Here is a 9,613-nt window from a genome sequence, read left to right as displayed (position 1 = left end):
AGTGCTTTCTTTTAAGACCTCACATATGCTTGTATTATGCAAGGTTTTTTTGTCTCTTGCTTGATTGTTTGAAGACTAATCCATGTGTCACTATCTTTCTTGGAAAGAAATTGCTTTTGAACATCAAACTTGCTATGCTATCAACTATTGTCAGAATTTGTCAACCAAGTCAAAACATCAAATGCAAACATTTTCTTATGTTTCTTGCTAAGAGGAGTCTCATCATTTTATTTTTTATTTCCTATGTCTCTAGTTCTTGAACATGCTTAAAGTGACTCTTTGGTCTTGGTGCTCTTGGTCTTTCTATCTTCATTGTCTATGTCCACTTGCTAGTTATCTTTTTGTTGAAATGGTTGCCTTGATTTCTTGACTACACTCTTGGGTTGGAGAGTTGTTCACTTGTCACCCTGCTTACTCTATCTATTTGGCTATTTGGGCATCTTGCCTAGCTATTGACTTGAGTCATTCATGTCGAAAGTTTCTTGGACATATTGTTTCACAAGTCATTTTAATCTCTCTCTACTATCTTGGCAAGTGAACACTCTACCTCCTATAGTTTCAACATCAAGTTATCTTCTAGGCTCTTTTATGCTTGGCTTTGCATCTAAAACTATGGGATCTAAACCTTGTGCTACCAAACTTCAACTGAATCTAGATGATCATGATATCCTCCATGTCACTAAAGAGTTTCAAGATCTATATGCACAATACAAATAACTAGAAGAGACAAATGATCTTTCTTACCTTCATCTCTCTAAGTGCATGAAAAAAATGAAGTCTAAACTTGAGAAAAGGTTAGAGGAGAAGATTGCATCATTACATAAATCTTCCTTAAGATCTTTACATGCATGTGAGTCACCTCCTTTGAAGTCATCCTCTTCTTCTACGTCTACATATTCTACTCCAAGACATCAAACATCTTCATCTTCTAGATCTAAAGACCTCCTTAGAGAGAAAGAAAGTGATACCTACTTTGAGCCTATTCCAAGATATCATCATGGACCTATCTTTGACCAATACAATGATGAAGACATGGATGCATACCATTCACTTGAGAAACAAAAAAAGGACTCTAGACATAATTTTTATAGAACTTTTTCTCCCTTGGAAGATTCTTGTGATGGCACTTTGCAAAAATTTCTTAGCACCAAGCTCATCAGGTTACCTAAGTCTAGCTCATATGGAAACCCATTCTTGGATATCCATTCTGCTTATCATTGACATAATGAGCATAGTATTTCAGATTGCATTGAGCTGAAACATAAAATCCAAGATCTTATTGATAATGGAATTATTGATACCTCTAATGACTCATGTTATGAGTATACTTTTCTTGAGAAAGATCATATTAATGAACCTATTTCTAGTGATGGTTTCCTTGATACCTCCACTTCTTCCAAAACTCATTTAGCTCCCAACACTTCAAAGATTTCTAACATGCCTTTATCAAATAAAGAACCTAATTCTTTTCACGTACACTATGCCTATCCTCAAGGGCTACCTCTAAAAGAAACTCAAGCTAACCTTCACTTGGCTACAAACCTTTTCCATGCTACTAACCCTAAACATCCTCAACCTTAATGCAGTACTATGCCTAATCCAGGCACTAATCCATTCACTCTTCATTCTCCCTTGTCCTTAGAAGTGGCTCCATGTCAAGAGGACTCTCAAAAAGAAAAAGCTATAAATGTCAAGAAAGATCAAGATCAAGCACCCTTTCATCTCTTTCAAGATTTTTCCCCTCCATATCCTATATCTTGTCCACCTCCTAAGTATGATGAAGACACCACTTCCATTATCTCCCTTGAGCTTACTAAAAATTATGGGAAAAGCTCTCTTCATATGATATCCAGAGCTACTTGTCAACATCAAAGTGTCCCCTCATGTTCTACTTCTCCATAACCACCTCAAAATTGTGCTCAAGATTCAAGTGCTTCTATTAAAATTTTTGTTCCTATCAAAGCTACTCATGAGTCTATTGATGGCTTTGACTATGTTGCTCACTCTAAAGATGTTGATATCCCTTTTCACTATCCATTTGCATCTCCTAAGTCTATCCTTTGTCCTTATCCATATAAGCTAAAACATTCAAACCTTCCATCCATATTGGGGCCTTATGTTCCTCCATCTCCTACATTCACTCCTAGCTCATTCCCTAGCTCTCCTATGATACCTCAAGATCAACAAAGACACTCATCCTTGATGACTTTTCATCCATCTATACATTTAAACCAGTCATATCATCCTTATTCATTCACAAATCCCAAGTCCTTTGGAAGTGAGAATAAACATAAGAATCCATTGAAAAAGAAATATCACTATGTCCCATCTAATCGACATGTGAATGCTAAGAAGGAGAATGCACAAAAGAGACTGTAAAAGTCCACTATTAAAAAAGCTAAATCAAAGAAAATATGGGTTCCTAAACCCATTATTGAAGAAAGTGTTTTGAAGTATCCAAAGGAAAATCTAAAGTTATATGGATTCCCAAGTCTCTTTTAAAAGACTTGAATATTGAAAATACTTCAAAGTTGACATTCAAGCTTCCAAAGGCTTCCATTCCATCTTCTTCCAAAAATATTTCTAAAAATATTCCAAAGGCTTCCACTCCACTTTTTTCCAAATCTCTTCTACCACCTCATACATCTAAACCTCAAGTTACTTCATCCATGATTCCTCCATCATTCCAATACCCTTCAAGGTGTGTGTCAACGTTGATCTTGTCCAATATTTCAGCTACATCCCTCGTGAAATCCTCTAGAGCTTACACTTACTTTCTATACATGAAATATTATCCTCCATATACTCTTCCTACTACCATTTCTCTTTCATCACCCTATAAACATCTTTGAGCATACCTTTCTATGGTCTTGGCTTATCATGACTTATCTTTACTACAGGAGAACTATCTACATTCAAACAACTTGAGCTCTTTCTAAAAATTCAAAAAGAAAAAGAAAACAAGAAAAAAGAAAAGAAAAAGAAAATGTGCCTTGGTGAAAACCACTTCTTGTGGCACCTTGGTAGCAAAAGTAAAGAGAAATAAATTTATCCTATGGTGAAAACTACTTCTTGTGGCACTTTGGATAAGTATCATCATGAAAACCTGGCAAACATGCATCATGCGTAATTCTTCCATCATCCATCTATCCCCTCTTTTCTCTTTGATCTTGACAATGTTGAGCTATCTTTGCATATTGGCTATCTTATCCATGAGATTTTCTATTGTGCTCTCCCATTCACTCATAGCCTCCATCTTGAGTTTTATTCTTATTGCTCTATCCCATCATTGTCCTATCTAGTTGACCCCATGAGTCTTGATCACAATAAATAAAACATGGTTCTCATAGGCCTCTTGACATGTCTACTCTCTTGGATTACATTCTTTCATGCTATCTTACTCATTGGATTCCATCGCTTATCTTAAATGCTATCGCACTTGTTGGCTTCACTTCTCATCCTACATGCTATCTTTCTAATTACTTCCATTGCTTACCCAAAAAATACTTCATATGACTATTTTACCTCTTTCCTTAGCTTGGGTACTCTTGAGGAGTTAGTTCTTGAGAATCAATTTCACTTGCTTCACATTCCTTTCTTATGCATCTTTGCTTATCCATCGGCTTGTTTCTCCATCATGTCCTATACCTTGCTAGACATTGGGAGAAAATGATGTGATCTTTCTTGAGAACTAGTGATCTCTAAATTATTCTAAAAAATCCAAAAAATCATACATGATGCTGAAAAAATCCTAAAAAATTAGAAAATGTCTTGAAAAAATGATCATCTTAGTGAAAACCTAGCAATAGGTGCTTTGATGTATCACCAAAAAAATTCAAAAATACAAAAATACAATTTTTTTTTTGAAAAAAGTCCTAAAAAAATCTGTCAAGTGGTGAAAACTTGGAAATAGGTGCTACTTAAAACCCTTGTAGCTATGTCTATCAGTCTCAATCATCCATTTCACTACACATTTCCTAGCTTGGAATTGTTTCTTGTCCTTGTCTCTGGGGCATAGCTACTTAGCCTATTGATGTATTCTTGTGCATTAGGGTTTCTTTGATAACTCACAAAAAAGTGTTTCTCAACACTTCCCCCACCCTTACATCAAGTGGTTTTTTAATACTTTTTAGATAGTTTACCTACGGTCTTTGATGTCGCGATATTTCTCATATCAGAATCAAGCTTTGAAGAAATGGCCAAGTGACTTACACACACACACTTTAAACACTTAAATGAATGAGCTATGCTGATCTTTATCTACTTTGTGTGATGTCTATGATGATTTCTTTGCCACGTGCTCCCTTCCTAATAGTCTTTCGAGGATGTCATTGACTAGAAGACTGGGGGCATGAGACATATTTTCTTGATTTCTGCTTGTGGGTATACTTTGTTTATCTATAGTGTTGTAAGCATTTATGCTTGTCCTATTCAACATTTTGACTTACAAATGTATCATCCTTGACTATTTTGCAAGACTGCACTTGGGGTTTATCCTGACACTTATTACTTGATACAAGTGTAATCTTGTTAAATTAAACTTAGGGAATCTAATCATATAGTTATCTTGACTTATATGTCTCTAATGCTTAGATTGGATTTTCACATCCCTATCTGATATCGATCATATTCATATCCTCATGGTTATACTAGTGATGGTTTTATGATCTCATTATGTCCCTAATAAATGCTCAATGATGAAATTAAGAGTCTAAATGTTATGTGTTTCTTGCTGGTAAACCACTTTGCATATTAGCTTGCATTTTAGGTTCATGTCATTTATAATCTAGTTGTGCATTCCTACATGTGGGAAGAGCTCTCTCTTCATATTTTTTTCTTCGCGGACATATCAGCTAGTTTCTTTCATCTTTCACTTCTTCATCTTTTCATCTCCTTAATCTTTCTCTACATTTCTTTGCTATCCTATCATCACAAGGGGTTAATCCAAAAACATCACATACAATCTATCCAAGTGTCACATATTTTCACAAACACATTTAAGTCTTTACCATCCATATGAGAGATCAAAATCAATACACATGAGCATATACACATACATAAGCTGAAAACAACAACTGAAACACCACATGAAAGCTGAAACATACATTTTGAGACAAGTACATAAGGATATCAATAAATCCTATATCTCATATATATATCAAATGTGTCGTGGTACATATACAAATATAGGATACAAAATCTAGATATATGTCTCAAAAATACATGAAGTACAATCAAAACACAGCTATTGCTCAACATTATGTCTGACTACCACCCTCTGCAGCTAGTGCTAGCCCTGGTGGAGGAGCTTGTCTCCTATCCGATCATTGCACTGTGCCCTCTGATCTACCCGCTCACTCTAAATAGTCAAGAAGACCCTGTCTTGGTGGTACCACATTCCTATAGGTAGCATTATAATATTTAGCTCATGCACCATGATGTGTTTCCTCTCACCTTGCAATATCCCACTCTTGGTGCAGCTCATCTACTTGTGCCCACTCATCCATTAGCTGCTGATCTCATACTACGATAGTCACTCGAGATGCTTGCAGCTCTGCCTCTAAGGCATGAATGCTTGCACCCTGATCCTCTCCTCATACTAGCTTCTCTGCAGGTGCCTCTACTCTCACTGCTCGCCATCTCCTCAGGGGCACCTCCTCCTCCCCACCATCATCATCACTAGAAGCTGATGACTCCTCTTCCTCCTACATCATCTGTGCTCATGTCCTCCTCTACCCTACTTAGGAGCTCTCCCCCTCCATCTTCCTACCACCTCTCCCCCTCCCTCTCCCTCTACCTCCTCCTCCCTTGCCACCTCCACCTCCCACTCCTATAGGTGCCACATCTGGATTTGTGAATCAAGTGAATGGGTGTCTCTACATCTCATGAAGATACCCTAGATCTATCCTTGCATCTGCCACATCTGGGCAATAATCCCAGGGAGTCGCTACTAGTGCCGTTGTATCCCAAACTGCTATCTGATAGTCTAGCATCGGTAGCCATCCCAATCCCTCATCTATGTGCATCTGGGCATAGGTGGTGGTCTCCATCGATACCAATTTCCACTCTGCAAACTATCACCATACATGACTGATCACAAACTGCTCCACAATGTCCATACTCTGACCCACCAGTGGTCTGCTATACCACATATAGTCTAGTTCCCATGAATTTGACCACCACTGACACTCCTGGTATGGTCACCATGTAAATTCCATTAGCTCATCAAACACGTGTTAGTAGTAGGTCACATCTCCACTATGTCTCTATGGGATGAAACCTCTATAGCAAAAAATGAAAGGTTGGTTGCGCTCTTGTGGCTGCACTCGCGGTCGGATCACAAAAATGTGCTCCCAAGCCCAAATCTATGCTAAGACTATTTTGCATGCCCATGACCCACCCTCATGGTTTACTATCTCATGGAGCTCATAGTACATCTCTGCCAATATGGCAGGCTCCCATGCCATCCTACATGGTTGGAAGATCAAATCATACACCAATCGACCCCATCCTAGCAGGAAGCCCTTCTGGCCTCGATCTGTCACTAGGGTCTGGGCTAACAAAGAGCATAACAAGTTGGGAAAAGGATAATCATATCCATACTTGTCATCAATATCTCCCAACTTAGGTGAAGGTCCAAAATGGTCACATCCTAGAATAGCTCTTGCATTTGCGCTTGCCCCTCTGTCAGGGTCATATCATAGTACACCTGTTCCATCATCAAACTTGACATTAGTACACCTAGCATCCAACATCAACATTTCTAAATCAAAAAATTACTAATCAAGAAACTTATCAACTCACCATGGCATAGCACTCATAGAATATGATATACATCTTCCAAGGTAATAGAGGCCTCGCCGATCGGTAAGTGAAAGGTGTTATGCTCACTATGCCACCTCTCTGCTAGCATAGTCAGCAAACTGTAGTTTTCTCAAATATGGGGCGTCTGTACAATCCATTGCAAGCCCATAGCCACTAGAGCCATCTCCTCATATCACTCAAATGCTCCACAATGTGCAAACCTACTACCCTGGGAGCTCTGATTTGTGATGCCAGGAATACCTCTTGTCTAGGTAAAACATATAACCATCAGTAACAGTTACATGATGTAAAAAACATTAAGAAAAGCATAAAAAAATTAGTACGACACTTTTTACATGCATCGTGCAACACAATTTTCTGCAACAATATCCTACGACACTTTTTCTGAGGCTGTGTGACATAATTTTTTCATGCGACATTTCACACCATTTCGTGCAACATTTGGGTATAGCCGAAGCGACACATTTCACTAAGCGGTACAATACTTTTTTTGAAAAAAAAGTATCGCACGATAGTATTTCAATACCCGTGCGATACTTTAAAAGTATCACGCGACTTTTTTTCAAATAAACCTTAAAATGTGCAAAAAGCTCACCAAAAGCTCGAAAAAGCAAAAAAAAAGTAATTACTTACTGGTGCCCCATATCGCTCTGGCTGGTTGTGCAACTAACTATGCTCAAAATGGTGTCGATGAAGAGGAATGTTCACCTAAGCCATGATGCTATGTGGACCACTCACAAAATCTCTCAAATCACAAAAAGACAAATGAATAGTGAAAATGACACTTGGACCCCTTTTATAGCCTCCGACCTCATTTTGACCTAATTTTCAAACTCCTCAAAATTGCGCAAAAATTGCACCCCTAGCTAATTTTGACATCCTAGATCTATTTTCAAGATTAAAATCAAAATTTGAGTTCATCTTGATGGTCAAAATTGCATTTAAAAATTTTTCCTTCTTTTGAGCGGTTAGTTGACCTTTTGAGAATTAATCTCCAAATCATCGCTGGGCATCTTCATTTCTCCATGTCTTCATCATTTCCATACTTCATATCTACTAAAATTGAACTTTTTCATGTCTAAAATCATCTTTCTACTAGATTTGACCTAATTTTACATTGTGTCCTTCATGGTCAACTCTAGTCAAACTGGGGCATTTTATCACTTTCTTATAGTCATTCTTGGGCTCTAATCATTTATTTGTCATATCGAACATTGCTATATCTCAATTTTCTCATGTCTAGCTAGTTTTTGCTTTCTCTTACCTCATTTCAATTTCGATCCTGAGGGGGCAAAAATACTCTATTGCTGATTGTTATAGCTATCTATTTCTTAGGAGCATTTGTTTGACCTTATCACTTTCTCTCGATCTATTCACTTTGCTAGGTGTTAGAATTCTTTTTGGATCCTAACATCATCTTCCTAGTGTTTAGTACTACCACTATCAGGCTATACATTCAAGACTTGCTATCTATTTCTGCATTTCATTCTTTGGAATCAGACATCTATATCTACCACTACCTACTTGGCTTTGATTTTCTTTGACATAATGTGTTCCCAGATTGATCACGCATTAGTCAAAGAGGGGCAAATGTAATCACCTAAAAATGGTCATCTAGACTATTAGCCCCCTTCTCAGCATTTTTGCTAATTTAATTTAATCACTTACCTAGACCAAATTGCTAATAATCAATTTATTTGATTATAACCTATAGTTTGATTATGCTATCCCAAGTTCATTATTTGATTAAAAGAACATGTCCCTTTTAATTAAATAAAAGACCCCATTCTTCTAACCCACTTAAAGTGCACACATAAAGTCCTTTTTCTATTTTGCAATTAAAAGAAAAGGCTTTGTGACTTTTGTCTTATATGACAAGTCAACTTATATTCTATTGGTTGACTTGTGTGTGCACATGGATCACTCCTCTTTTTAAATTCCACTGTTGATCATCCACCATCTTCATCTTGATCTCCACCATCCGTATGACTTTAAAAGGGAGAGAGCTTTCCCCCTCAAAGTAGCCACCCTCATTCAAATATTGTTATGCTGTAGGTTTTCTAACAAGTTTCTTTGGAGCTTTGTGGAGAACTTCTCTTTCTTGTCTACATTCTCTTATCCATGGCATTCTAGCTTACCTTAGCTTTCATTTTTACATTTAGCTTAAATCATATAGTCTAATAGTTGGATTGTAACACTCTCATTCATGTTTTAGCATAGCTGCATTTTGCATTCTCATCTTAGCTTAGTTTCTATACTTGCATTGCATTCTTGAGGAACTCTTTGAGACATTTTCATTCTTGCATCTTGTCTTTGGAACCTCCCATTGCATGGTTTACTAGCAAGAAGAGTATTCCTAAGGCTCAGCTGAGAGCCCTTGAACTTGAAATACACTCTCTTGCACTCTGTTGATAAGGAGCTCTAAGCCGGCATCAAAGCATTCCAACTCATGGAATCATTTGGATAGAAGGGTTTAGAGTGGGACACTTTCGAGTGTATAGTTAGAGGATTTACAACTGGCTATTAAACCAACTCTACTAAGAGATTTTGGAATCACTGCTACGATGGTAAGAAAGTAGCAATGAAATGACCTAAATGAGATGCAACTAAATTGCTAATTATAGATCTCTATTCTACTTCACACTAGATCCTACTTGATCAAATATAACTTTGCTACTCGTCAAGGATATCTAACCATTCTTCAAATTTTCTCACTTTTCTTCTCAAACAATCATACTTGCTTATACACTTTAGAATCTCAACTTGACCTTTTATACAATTCAGATTA

This window comes from Cupressus sempervirens, chromosome 6 (assembly GCF_028749045.1).
Source record: "Cupressus sempervirens isolate cs-2001-9-10 chromosome 6, ASM2874904v1, whole genome shotgun sequence".
NCBI classification, from domain to species: Eukaryota; Viridiplantae; Streptophyta; class Pinopsida; order Cupressales; family Cupressaceae; genus Cupressus; species Cupressus sempervirens.
Note: the sequence above shows the minus strand (reverse complement) of the source record.